This window comes from Pinus tabuliformis, chromosome 2_2 (genome assembly GCF_031772625.1).
Source record: "Pinus tabuliformis cultivar Carrire ecotype Pingquan chromosome 2_2, CPIR1, whole genome shotgun sequence".
NCBI lineage: Eukaryota > Viridiplantae > Streptophyta > Pinopsida > Pinales > Pinaceae > Pinus > Pinus tabuliformis.
The window spans coordinates 8,224,473-8,239,211 of NC_142300.1; the positions used below are offsets into that span (position 1 = coordinate 8,224,473).

The 14,739-nt window shown below is 35.1% G+C and overlaps 1 pseudogene; it reads left to right on the forward strand.

Annotated features, from left to right (window-relative positions):
• Positions 1–13,943: 13,943 nt before the first annotated feature.
• Positions 13,944–14,489, forward strand: LOC149191280 (uncharacterized; annotated as a pseudogene).
• The last annotated feature ends 250 nt before the right edge of the window (positions 14,490–14,739 follow it).

Here is a 14,739-nt window from a genome sequence, read left to right on the forward strand (position 1 = left end):
ATCTTTGGTAAAATATAATAAATTGGGATATTACCTTCTTTAAACAATACCATAGTATACCATTTGTATACCATAGTTCTAATCCTTTGCAACAGCTTATAGGGACCATACTATTTGGGTGCTAATTTATTGTCCTGTTTTTGTTACTCGAGGGACATCTATTTATATGGTTGTAGCCTTGGAAATAAGTAAACTCCTACTTCAAATTCCCTTTCATTGTGATGTTTACCTATTTGTTATTTCATTCTATTTTCCGTTATAGCCAAGTGATCTATCAATAGTCAGAGAGCCTCTTGTTGGTGTTGTATGTGTTCCTCTACTATTTGAACCTTCATTTTCCCTAAGTGTGACATGATGGATGTAGGATAAGTCATATAGTGCCATAAATGGGGACACTATTTTATTAAGTATGGAAATGCATATTATATTACCATTTGGCCAAGGCCAACCACTTGATTCGTTGTGTTTGTTTATCAAATGCATAGCAATGAAGATATATTTCTAGACATGTTATGCAACCAACTCACAAAATAGAAGAAAAGATAGATAATTGACTTAAAAATAAGCCTCTTTAAGGGGAAACCTCCTTTACATAAATGAATAATTCTTTGATGATACAAATGATAAGACCTCCTTGGTATATATAGGAGTCTAATGGGTCACAATATAATCATATCCTACACAACAATAATAATGTAAGGGCACAATAATAACAATAGTGGGCTTCAATGGGAACAACAATAACAACATGGGGGATACATAGGCACAACAATAACAATATGTGGCTACACTATAAATAACAATAAGGGAAATACACTAGTATTATAGGGACCTAAAATTCTCATCTCCTTCAAAAAAGTGTTGTCCTTAATGCTTGATTAGTTCCAAATGCTTCTGTATAAAATTCTCATCCTCCCATGTGGAATCTTCAATGGGTAAGTTCTCCCACTTAATGAGATACTTTGAAATTAATCGATTCCATAGCTATTGGGTTCTTGTTTCCGTGACTTCTACAGGCTCAAATATGTTTTTTCCTTCTTCATGAAGTTCTGGAAACACTGTTTGAACTGGGACCTTGTCACTGGTAACCTTCTTTAAGCATGAAACATGGAAAACTGGGTGTACTCGGGAAGATGCAAGAAGCTCCAATATGTATGCCATAGTACCAATATTTTGCAACAACTTGTCGGGAACATAGTACTTATGTGATAATTTATTATTCTTCTTAGCTTGCTTGAGGGACATTTCTTTGTATGGTTGTAGCCGTAAAAATACCCAGTCACCTACATCAAAACTTCTTTCATTGCGATGCTGAACCACCTCTTGTTTCATTTGATTTTGCACCAAAGTGAGGTTATCCTTTAAGAGTTGGAGAACTTTTTGTTGATGCTTGATGTGATATTCCACTGCTTGAATCTTAGAATTTTATCTTAAAGATGATGTGATGGATGGTGGATGATATCCATAAAGTGCCATAAATGGGGTCATTTTTGTTGCAGTATGGAAGGAAGTGTTATACCACCATTCAACTAGAGGTAATCACTTGCTTATTGTGTTTGTTTATTAGATACAAAGAAACAGATATATCCTTCCAAACATTTATTCACTATCTCAATTTGCTTGTTAGATTGAGGATGATAAGATGAGTTATGAGCTAATTGAGTACTAAGACAAGAAAATAATTTCATCCAAAAATTTCCAGTGAAAATGGGATCCTTGTCACTTACAATGATCTCTGGGTTTCCATGTAGCTTTTGAATTGTTTCCATAAATGCAGTAGCAACTGTAAGTCTAGCTTTAAAAGGATGAGATAATGCACAAAAGTGTTCATACTTGGTAAGCCTATCAATTACCACCATGATGCCACTCTTTCCTTTAGACTTGGGTAAACATGTGATAAAATCCATTGGGACCTCCTCCCAACACTGACTTGGAATGGCTAAAGGTTGTAACAAACCCGGGGTCTTAATTATCTCAATTTTATTTTGTTGGAAAACCAAACATTCTACCACAAACTTCTGACTATCAGATTTAAGGCCATCCCAAAAAATTCTTTCTCGACCCTGTGGTAAGTTTTTAAAAACACTGAGTTCCCTCCTAAGGGGGAGGTTTGCAATTCCAAAAGAATATTCATGAGTTTGGAATTATTACAAAGATATAAGTGATCCTTGTACCATAATGAATCAATTTTCTAGCTAAATGTATCAAATGTACATGGATCTTGCTGCAACTTTTGAATGTGTCCAAACCTCTTCGTCATTCTTCCATCCATACTTGCTTTGGTTATCCAATTAGCTTGGATAATAGAAATGGCACAAAGCAATACTTCCATATCCTCATCCTTTCTTTAGAGTGCATATGCAACAACAATTTGCATCCCTTTTTTGTAGTTGATTTCAAAGTCATAACCCAACATCTTTGTGACCCATTTTTGTTGCTCTTTTGAAGATAATTTTTGTTCCAAAAAGTATTTAAGACTATCATGATCTGTCTTTAACTTGAAGTGTCTTACCATTAGGCAAGGTCTCCATTTCTTTAGTGCATGTAGTGTTGCCAACATTTCCTTCTCATAAATATGTGTGTGTAAATAATTTCCTTTGATTGGATGACTTTCAAAAGCAATTTCCTTACTTCTTGCATTAAAACAACACCAGTTCCATTTCCTGAGGCATCACATTCCACAATAAAGGTTTTTGTGAAGTTTGGAATAACTAAGACCAGTGCTTGGCACATTGCCTCTTTAAGATGTTCAAAGGCATTAGTTGATTATGGAGTTCAAGAAAATGCATCTTTCTTCAATAATGTTGTTAGAGGTGCTGATATTCTCCCATAATTCTTAACAAACTCGCGATATTACCCTGTCAACACGAGAAATCCTTGAATATTCTTTACGGTTGTGGATATTTTCCATTCCTTAATGACTTTAATTTTGTTAGGGTCTACCTTAACACCCGCATGAGATACAATATGACCCAAATATTCCACCTCTTGTACTCCAAAGAAAAATTTGGATATTTTTGCATATAATTGTTTCTGCTCCAATAGTTTGAGCACCCTGTCAACGTGTTGAACATGATTCTTCCAAGACGTGTTGTATATTAGTATATCATCAAGAAATACTAACACAAATTTTCTAAGGAAGGGTTTCAAAATGGAATTCGTTAAACCTTGAAATGTGGAAGATGCATTAGTAAGGCCAAAAAGCATGACCAAAAATTCGTAATTACTATCATGATTTATGAATGTTGTTTTCATAATTTCTTTTGTCTTCATTCTAGTTTGATGATATCTTGAACAAAGATCCAACTTGGTGAAGTAAATTGATCCATGTAATTCATCCAACAATTCATCAATGACATGAATGGGAAATTTATCTTTAATAGTGAGCTTGTTTATCTACCTATAATATGGACACATACGCCATGATCCATCCTTCTTGTGCACCAATACTAATGGAGCAAAGAAAGAACTTTGACTAGGTTGACTTATACTAGCCTCTAACATTTTTGCAACCATATGTTCAATTTCACTCTTTTGGGCATAGGGAAATATGTAAGGTCTTATGTTTGGTGGAACACTTCCTAGAATCAAATGAATAGCATGATCATGATCATGAATAGGTGGGAGGCCTTTGGAAGTCTCAAATACCTTGGAATGGTTGTCCAAGAATTTGTGGAGATCTAGAGAAATAAACAATTTCGATGTTTAAACCTCTAGTGAGCATAATTGTGAAATTATGCCCCGTTGTTCTTTCTTCAGAAGATTTGTCATGCCATTAGAGATGATTATATTTCTTGGTTTCCTTGCAATACCCCTTAATTAAATTTCCTTTCTTTCCCAAAAAAAAATCAAGAAAATTTCTTGAAAATTAAAAGCTATCGTCCCCAAAGATTGTAACCATTGGACTCCTAGTACAACATCAACACCACCCATTGGAATGGAAATAATTGGATTATTTAATACATATTACCCCATGGTTAACTTGATATTATGGCACTTTCTAGAGAAATTTATAGTTCCTCCTTTTGCAACCATCACTTGACACTCTGGTGCTAGATATAGGAAGAAATTCAAATCCTTGACTATCTTACAATGAAAAAAATTATGGGTACTACCTGAATCAATCAACACTATCTATATTGAGAGTTTGAGGAGTGGTAATTCCTGCCAATGCATTACAAGATATGGTCAGATTCATTTCTTCTTTCTCTAGGGTTGGTTCCTGGTGTATATCCTCCTCTTTTGATGTTTCTTGTTCCTTTTCTTCCTCCTCTTCACAATCTATGTAGAATAATTTCTTCTCAACACACTTATGACCTCTAGTATATTTTCTATCACAACTGTAACAAAGCCCTTTTTTTTTATTTTTTCCTCAAATTTTTATGGTGTCAACCGTGTAGGTTATGGAAATCTAGGAGAAACAACAATTCCATCTTTATAGTTATGATTGCTAGACTTCCTTGTTGCCATAATTTTGCTTTCAAATTTTCTTGCCATCCTGAATAACTTCTCAAATGAATCAAGTTCCCAAAGGCAAGCCTCATGTTGGATGTTATCCTTCAAATTTCCTATGAAGACATCAATCCTATGCTCCTATGGAATATCAATTACCTTGATATTCAAATTTTGTAAGTCCTCAATGTGCTCTACCATTGAAACCTTTTGTTTGAGATTTATCAATTGGCTATAGAAGGTGTTGCTCTCTGTATCCTCATAATGTGTTATCATTTCCTCTGTAAAAATTGACCTAGTGACAAGTGGTTTACGAGAGAAAATCCATCGATACAATACAAACTGATTGTGTTCTAAATATAAAGATGCAATGCATACCTTTTGTGTGTGTTGCACATCATGGAGATCAAAATATTACTCCATCTATAGCATCCATGTTACTAGATCCTTGTCATCAAACTTATTTATATCTATCTTTGGAATGTGGTGGGTATTAAACCAAACATTGGAGTCTCTAAAATCATAATTCATATTCATTTTGTTCTCCTCATGAGTTTCATGGAATACCTTTTTGCCATTAGGAAGCATTTCTTGTAGTAACTTTGTAAAACCTTCCTTCAAGCCTTCCATGTCTTCTTTTAAACCATTCATGTCGCCTTTTATTTTTTGTTTTAAACCATCCATGCCCCCTTTTAATCCATCCATGTCCCCTTTTAGTTCATATTTGGTTGCTCTTTGTGAGAGCGGAACTTGTTGCACTTGGTCCTGTAATTTTGATATATCACATTGCGATTATTCCTCTTCATGAGTCATAATAGAGCTTTATGAGGGCTTAATGGGCGTAGAATTATTTTATTTGGGAGGAATTTTAGAACCAAATACTGATATATATGCTTCAATATGCACTTTGAATCACTTCAAATTGATTTTTCAAACAAAAGTTATGCAAAATTTTAAAAAATACACACTTTTTCTTTCTTTTTAGGAGCTCGATATTGAAGTTGTTGCATCTATGTAATTTTGTATCTCCAAGGTATGAATTTTTTTCGTGTGGTATCCCTCTGAGTCTTGTTTCCAACCCCACAAGTTAGGCCGTTATTGGATTCTTCAAGAAAGAGTTATGCCCAATCTCCCACGATGACCTAATTATAGAATAGTTCAGTAGAGTGAAATTGTACGGAGTTACATGCGTCACATTTTCAACTTTCGACCATGAAAATGATACACGAAAAAATAAATTCTGCGCACTTTAGTAATTTTTTACAAAATTCAAATCTGATGCTTAGAGAGAAATTTATGATGATTTTCCCTAGGTCACCTATTTGAGATGGAATTCTAGAGCCTACAAAACCCTAACTTCCTCAGATCATATCTCCAAAAATAAAGTGAAACAAGATCTGAAATTTATACAAGAAGTTAACCAATATTTCATGTTTACGTGATTGCAATTTCAGCTTCTGAAGCCTCGTAGAAAAAAATTACAGCAAAAATGTCGAGATGACGTGTTGGAAGAAGCAAAACCATAGAATCCAAAACTTTGATACAAAATATTATGCACAAAATAGAAGAAAAGTTAGATCAACGACTTAAAAATTAGCCTCTTTGAGGGGGAAGCCTCCTTTAAAATACATAAATGAATAATTCTTGGATGATACAAATGATAATACCTCCTTGGTATATATAGGAGTCTAAGGGGTCACAATATATTCAGAGCCTACATAATAATAATAATGTAAGGGCACAACAATAACAATAGTGGGTTTATATGGAGCATAACAATAACAACATCGGGGATACATGGGAACAACAATAACAATAGGGGGATACACTAACAATAACAATAAGGGAAATACACTACTATTACAGGGACCTAGCAATACATTTATCAGTAATCTCAATTTTCCCATCGGATTGCACATGGTAAGAGTAGTTATGAGTCAATTGAGTATTCGAACATGAAAGTAATTTAGTTTAAAAATTACTAGTAAATTAGATCTCTATCACTTACAATGATATCAAGGATTCCATGTAGCTTTTGAATTATTTCCATGAATGTTTTATCTACCGTCCTTCATTTAAAAGAATGAGAAATAGATCCCAAAGGGAACATACTTTGTGAGTTGATCCACCACCACCATGATGACATTATTTATTTCTGAATTGGGTAAAGATATGTAATCAAATTCATTGAAACATCTTCCCAACGTTAACTTGGTATGGCTAATGGTTGTGGGAGACTTCATGTTTTGATTGTCTCTCCTTATTTTGTTGGCAAACCAAACATTTACGTAAAAACTTTTGAACATAAGTTTTAAGGCCTTTATAGAAAAATTGTTCTTGATGTTATGGTAGGTTTCCAAGAACCATGGATGATGTCCTATAGGAGGACTATGCAATTCGAAAAGGACATTATGATTGAGTTGGGAATTACTACATAAATATAAGCAATAGTGATACCAAAGCAAATCACTTTTCCATGTAGATGCATCTAATGCAGTGTGGCCCTTTTGTAATTGTTTATTTACCTTGCATATATTTTGATATTTCTTCCATTCTATTATTTCTTTTTCCTCCCAATCAGATTACATAAATGAAATAATAGACATCAATCTCTCTATGTCTTCTTCTTTTCTTGAAAGTGCATTTTCCACCACGTTTTGCTTTGTTTTTTTTTTACACAATTTCAAATTCATAACCTAGAATATTTGTAACCCATTTTTTTACTCTTATGAAGATAAACATTATTCCAAGAAGTATCTCAAACTATCATATTCTATTTTTATCTTGAAGCATCCTTTTCATTAGGTAAGGGCACCATTTCTTAGTTGCATGTGATATGGAAAAATTCCCTTGTCATTAATATATTTAAGTTCATTCGTTTCTTTAATCTTGTTGCTTTCAAAGGCAATGGGTTTGCCTTATTGTATTAAAATTGCATTAGTACAATGATTTGAGGCATCACACTCCATATAAAATGTTTTTGTAAAGTTAGGCATGGGTAGGATAGAAGTTGTACACATAGCCTCAAGTTTTTTGAAAGATTTGTTCGCTTCTTGAGTCTAAGAAAATGCCTCATTTTTTAATAATGTTGTTATAGGTGCTACTATTTGATGGTATTTTTGACAAACTTGTGGTAATAGCCCATCAATCCCAAGAATCCTCTAAGGTTATTCAAGTTTTTTAGAATTGGACATTCCACCATAGCTTCACTTTTGTTAGGGTCCACTTTGACACCTTCATGAATACAATATGACCCAAATATTCCAATTCTTGAACTTCAAAAGCACACTTGGAAGGCTTCACATATAGTTGTCACTTTTACAAAAGTTTTAAGACCATGTTGACATATTGTACATTCTCTTCACACAATTTGGTATATGTAGTTATATCATAAAGAAAATACTAACACAAATTTTCTAAGGAAAGGTTAATAGAATTCATCAAACTTTGAAATGTGGAAGTTGCATTAGTAAGGGAAATGATGTCACCAAAAACTCATAATGACTTTCATGTGCTCTACATGTTTTAAGGATGTATTTTTGGATCATTATAGTTTGATGATATCTAGAATGGAAATCCAAATTGGTAAATAAAATTTCTCTTTGTGATTCAATGTAATAATTCATAAATAACAAGAATATGAAACTTGGATGGTCATTTTGTTGAGCTTTCTATAATTTGGACACATACACCACAAACCTTTTGTTTGTAAACCATCATAACAAGTGAAGATAACGCACTTTTTCTAGGTTAAGTGATGCTAACACCTAACGTTTCTTGAACCATACATTCATTCTCACTCTTTTGTGCATATGGGTACCTATAAGACCTAATGTGGTATAGTTCTCAATACCAAATGAATAAAATTGTCATGACATTGAGCTAGTGGAAGACCTTGAGGAATCTCTTTAGATACTTTAATATATATTTTCGATAAATTTTTGAAGATCCATAAGAGCAAAGGGTCTATATGTTTAAACATCTAGTGAGCACAATTGTGAAATTACACATATTGTCACTTGTTTGGAAATTTTGTCATGTTGTTATAGCTTATCACTTATAGGGTTTCCCTTGGATACCTTTGAGTTCAACTTCTTTGCCTTACGAGGAAAATCTCATGAAAAGTAATTGAAAATGAAAATTTTTTGTTCCAAATAATTGTAACCAAATAAAGAGTTATTGAAAAATAAGATCCATTAATCCAAATGATTGTAACCATTGTAACCTTAATACAACATCAAAAACAGCCCTTTGGATTGTAGCCATTTGATTATATAATAAATACTCCTATATAATGAGCTTAATACTATGACATATTCTTGAACAATTTATGGTGCCTCCATTTGAAATCATTACTTGAAACTCGAGTGTTGGATATATTAAACAATTGAGAAGTTTGGCTAATTTGCAATTATTGAAGTTATACTAGAATCAATCAAAGATGTGCTTTTTTATTTTTGATATATTCTTCTATCTTGACAATTTGAGGAGCGATGATGCCAATAAATGCATAATAAGATATTGTTGGAGTAGCCTCTTCCAATTTTAGATCTTTTGATGGTACTAGTTCTTGATCTTCTCCCTCTTCACAATCTAAGTAGAGAAAGTTCTTCTCACCACATTTATTCTCCTCAATGTACTAGTTATTACAATTTAAATACAATCCCTTTTCCTTTCTTTCATCAATTTGTCGAGGTATCAACCTTATAGGATGAGTGAGGTTAGGAGAGGGAACATGGTGCTCTCTATAGTTGTTAGTGACCACCCTTTTAGTAGCCATATTTTTATTTTCAACTTTCCTTGACACATTGAAAGCATGCTCCATGTATTTAGGTTTGAAGAGATTCACATCATGTTGAACACACTCCTTAAATTCTATAAATGGATCTAACAAATTATCCTCTGAATCAGTCTTTACCATAAGATCCAACATTTGAAATTACTAAATGTGCTTTATAATTGGACCTCTTTTTAAAATATTTATCAATTCACTAAAACAATGTGTTTCTCTTAATATCTCCATAATGTGCTATCAAATCATCCATAAAAATGAACCAAGAGACAATAGAATTCCTTTTTCATTCATAAAGCCATTGGTACCAAACAAATTGATTAGGGTCTAAATACAAGGATGCAAGAGTTATCTTTTATAATGTTGGAACTTAGTGTAGAGGAAAGAATTGCTCCATTTGGATTATTCATGTTAGAGAATCATTATCATCAAATTTTATCATATTGGGATTGAGTTGAACCCTCGATGATGCGGATATTGCAGTGATGGATAATCATGATTCTGAGACTTAATCTCTATGTTCTCCAAATTTGTTAAAATATTGTCATATGTTACTGGGGTTCAATAATTTTGTTTCTCCCCATTTTCATGTTTTCCTTATGTTCAAATACCACATTTAGGGAACCTCCCATCTAGGGTAAGTATGAACACAAGTTCCATGGAATTTTTCAATTGTTCAATCATTTGATTTATCTTTCATCTTTTGGTCCTTGTAATTTTGTAATTGTTCTATATTTTGGTCCATGGAGTTTTTTAATTATTCCATATTTGATCCATTTCCATTTAAAAAAAATCTTGCAATGTGCCAAATCCAAGGGCCACCTACTCGACCTGCTAGATAGATAAATATATAGAGGATAGTTTTACCTATTGGCATATTAATCAAGCACAATTCAAGGAGCCATTTTCTAAACTAAAAAAGGAAAAAGGGAACCAAATTAAAGGAGAAAAGATCCAGCATATGTGGAGGATAATTTTTGTGAAGAAGGAAAAAATATTCTATGACTATTGCAGGCCTGAAATTTCAAGGCCAAAATTTCAAGACAGGACCAAAATTTCAGGAAAATGAAAAATTTGGATAGTTTGATCTTCGTTGACTCTGACTAGAGTTGACCAAATTTGGATAGTTTGATCTTCATTGACTCTGACTAGAGTTGACCAAATTTGGAGGTGACTTGGAGGAGGGTTGGACTTCACATGTTGGTGGCATTTTTGGGTCTTGGTCTTGGTCTTGGATATGTAATTTTGATATGACTCTATAAGAGAAGGATTGTTGGGTTTTCCCTCTTGTTGGGGTTTGCTCTGGCTTGGAGCCCGATTTTTGGTGTCTCTTGTCTCTTTGTGATCTTTATATTTTGAACATTTGTATAATTACTTGATGAACAGAACATAATAAGTAATAAGAAAGAAAATAACATTCAAGAGTAATTATCAAGAACGAGAAATGAAAATTAAGCCTTATGCACTTGGTTTCTCAACATCCTCTTCCCCTTAATTATGCAATGTCTCTAGTGCATCATATGTATACAACCAAATATGCTGCTACATAGTGACTTGTGCTCACAATCCATAGCTTCAAGTCCATGTCCTCATGCCACACCAATGGATTCATTCTGGGGCGCTCTCCACGCTTCGTGTGCCACTTGCACACCATCAAGTCTGGAGGTCCTTCCTCTTCCCCTCATCAATGAGCGTGCAATCCTGGCACAATCATCATCACACCTAGAGGATATCAAACAAATGGTATTAATATCTACAATAGTTCATATATATATATATATGTATATGTATATGTGTATGTATTGTTAAACACACATGGGCAACCATAAAATATATGAAAGATAAAACATGCAGTACAATTTTTATTGACAAATGATATACATTTATAGTACATTATGTGACCGTTGGGTTTCACATCCCAAGGTCTCTTGGACTCCTTTTGTCCATTCAGCTTCCACACTAACCCATTGAGGATTAGGTGTCCAACATTCCCCCCCTTAATTCGAAGGGTTATGTATGAGTCCAAGAAGAGAGCTGTAATACAAAATGTGCAAAAAATGCATGGCAGCACTAGGCTGAATGTTCTCTATGAAATGTTGGTATAAAGGGCGGTGGTTTAAGGATGACCACCAACACTGGAACGCTTAGTGCAGTTCCCGGAACTCTTCCAAAACTGGCAAGAAACTGAAGTTTTCTGCTAGAGGAAGTGATCCTATTGTTTTAAAGAGGGAAACCTTCAATCATAAAAGGGAGGTCTCACCCCGCATAAAAGGTAAAACTTCAACCTGAAAAGGGAAGTCTCAACCTGTGATGGTTTAAGGATGACCAACAACTCTGGAATGCTTAATGCAATTCCTGGAACTCTTCCAAAACTGGCAAGAAGCTGGAGTCTTCTGCTAGAGGAAGTGTTCTCAATTTTGTTCCTGGAATTCTTCCAAAACTGGTAAGAAGCTGAAGTATTCTAGTAGAGGAAGTGTCCCAGATTACCAACTGAAGGCATGTTCAGGGGCATCTTTGTCTCTGGCTACAATTCTAAAACTGGTGTGGCAGGTTGTGGCTCAGGCTCGCTTGATGTGACTTTGAAGCTTGTAGATGACCATCATTCCCCCCCCTGTCAGATACAAGGTGAGATGATGGAGAAAACTCAACTGCAAGACTGTTCAATACTCTGGAACAAGTTCTAACATGTGTTTGGAATATCTTCTTGGCTGTTGATTCCCATTGCCAAGAAGCGATCCAACCAAGATGAATCTTTGTTCTTGCAGGACGTTTATTTCTGAAGCATCTGTGTGAAGAATGACTAGTTTTATGACAGTGCTTACATGGATGAAGATCAAAACATTGATCTTTCAAATGGCCAACTCGGTCACAGTGTTGGCATTTTACGATCTGTTGTTGTTGTTGCTGCTATGGAAGAGAGGCAGAGTCTGGAACAGTTGGAGGTGAATTGTCATGAGGAGCAGGTGAACTGTCATGAATGAATCCAACACTCTGAAACTGAATGGGCTTGGCATAGTCTGGAATATGAAAGGACAAGTCCTTGTCATATCCAAGACCAGTTCTGTGCTTGTTGTGGACAAGTTGTTCCCAAGGTCTGATGATGGGCTTGGGAAGTGCAGACTGAGTTTCTGCATCTGCATGTACAATTACTGCTTTATTGGGTACTGGATCTGAATGAACTTGAACAATATTGACTTGCTGTTTATGGGAGTCTGCTTCATTGTTCTGAACAGAAACAGGCTCAGAATGACTCCTTCGTTTTAATTCTTCTTGTTGTAGCTGTGTTTCAAGCTGCAAAAAATCAATTTTCTCTTGTGCATATTATAGACATGTTTGAATTTCTGAGAGAGAGCCTTTGCTGATTTGGAATGTTTCATGATTAGAGGAATATATCAGAGTTTTTAAGAACTCTAATATTTCAGTAATTCGAGGCATATTCTTCATTGTCAAAATTACACCCCTTTAAAAGACTGATTACAACTATGACCCAATGAGTAAAAGTAACACCCACTCACAGTACAAAGACACAGAAAAATCCTTTGTAAATGTGCAGTAAATGAATCAAGGAACAAAAACTATAATGAGTTTTAAGTACAGTTCCACAACTGGGGCAGCAGCAACTGCAAACTTGCTTGGATCCTTCAAATACTCCTTCCCTTTTGAGTCAGAAATGATGGCTAACAAAACACTGTCATGGACAGGACTTGAATGCTCATATGCCTTGACTGGGGTACGAATCAGTTTTTCTGAGTTTTTCTGCCAAACTGGTAAAGGTACCTCAAGAAACAAGTATAACGGGACCTTTTTTGAGGCAAGACAATATACAAAATACATTTCCAGATGTGGGAAATGGATCTTTGAGGATAAAACAAAGAGAACACAATCCTGACTTCTTCATAGCTATAGATGATGCTACGTCCATGACCATCTTCCACCAGGCATTATAAATGACGGCTAGCTGTCCATTTCCTTTTCTTTTATAAGGGTGAATATCGAAATTTTAATGCTGGTATGGCTACCCTACATGTAGCAATCTAGGGTAATTTCCGCCCTAGGTTTTCTTAAGTGACTAGGGTTTTCAACAAATCTTGTTTTCCTTGTTAAAAACATGACACAGATTTATCCAGCACAATAATGTAATCTTAGTAAGCAGCACTGTTTACTCAACAATACAACAGACCATTCAGTATAATGCCAATATAATCCAATTTCACAGTCCAGTATAATTCCACAAAGTTTCGAATCCAACAGTTCTCAAAAACGAACAATAATACCCTAATCAACAATCCAAGTTTATCCTATAACTGCTTCAAAGACTTGCAAGAACCTTTCCGAAATCTGTCCCGAGAGAATGCTTCTGCCTGCGATTTGCTTCAGATACTCATCCCAATTTTTTTTACCTCAGTCCAGTGAAAATCCCAATCTGTACAGGCCTAAACCAATCTTCCAAATTTCACTACAGGAGCTTCTCACAGATTTCGAGACTTAGGAACCCTTCCGCACTTATCTCAGTGTGTACTGGGTGACTGCGGGTGTGATACAGGTTGTGGCCGGACTTCCAAAAAGCCTCAGGAAATGATGCCAGCCTCAGAGTTACCTCGGCCTACAACATATCAATTTATCACTTGGAGAATCTGTGTATATTCAGCTTCAGGACTCCGATCATCAGCACACATAGGCAGCATCAGTTTAATACAACACCAACAACAGCAGAAGGAAGAAGAAAGGAAGTATAATCCAGGTTATCATGGCTCCCCTCGTACCGAGATCAGGCGATGCAGTCTTTGCAAATGTCGAACGCGTGAATGCGGAGCTCTTCACTCTCACCTATGGAGCCATTGTGCGCCAGCTACTAACTGATTTTGAAGAGGTTGAAGAAGTTAATAAGCAGCTTGATCAAATGGGTTATAACATTGGCATTCGGCTTATAGATGAATTTCTAGCGAAATCAAATATTACGAGATGTGTTGATTTTAAAGAGACAGCAGAAGCTATTGCAAAGGTAGGCTTCAAAATGTTCCTGGGGGTGACAGCAAGCGTAGCTAACTGGGATGCAGATGGAACTGAATGCAGTCTTATCCTTGAGGATAATCCTCTTGTAGACTTTGTTGAGTTACCCGAGACTTGTCAAGGCCTTTATTATTGTAATGTATTATATGCCACAGCGTTCAAAACGCATATATATGAACATATTAGCCACAAACTTGCCAATACATGCAGGCTTTATGGAGAGCACAATAGTTAAGTCACAGTCTTCAAACAAAAACCTCATACATCACCATGCAAGAGTTTCAACTCATTCTTTCAACACATTCTCAACAATGACCGACGCGAAGATAACGACCAAGACATTCCATATGCTTTGTTGTACAATGAGGAACTTCTTGATTCTTTCCGAGGAAATCAATAACAAATGAATAATTGTCGCTTAAATGTACAACAAAATTACAAGTAGCATTTGAACAGGCATGATAGAACCATGTACATACCCATCA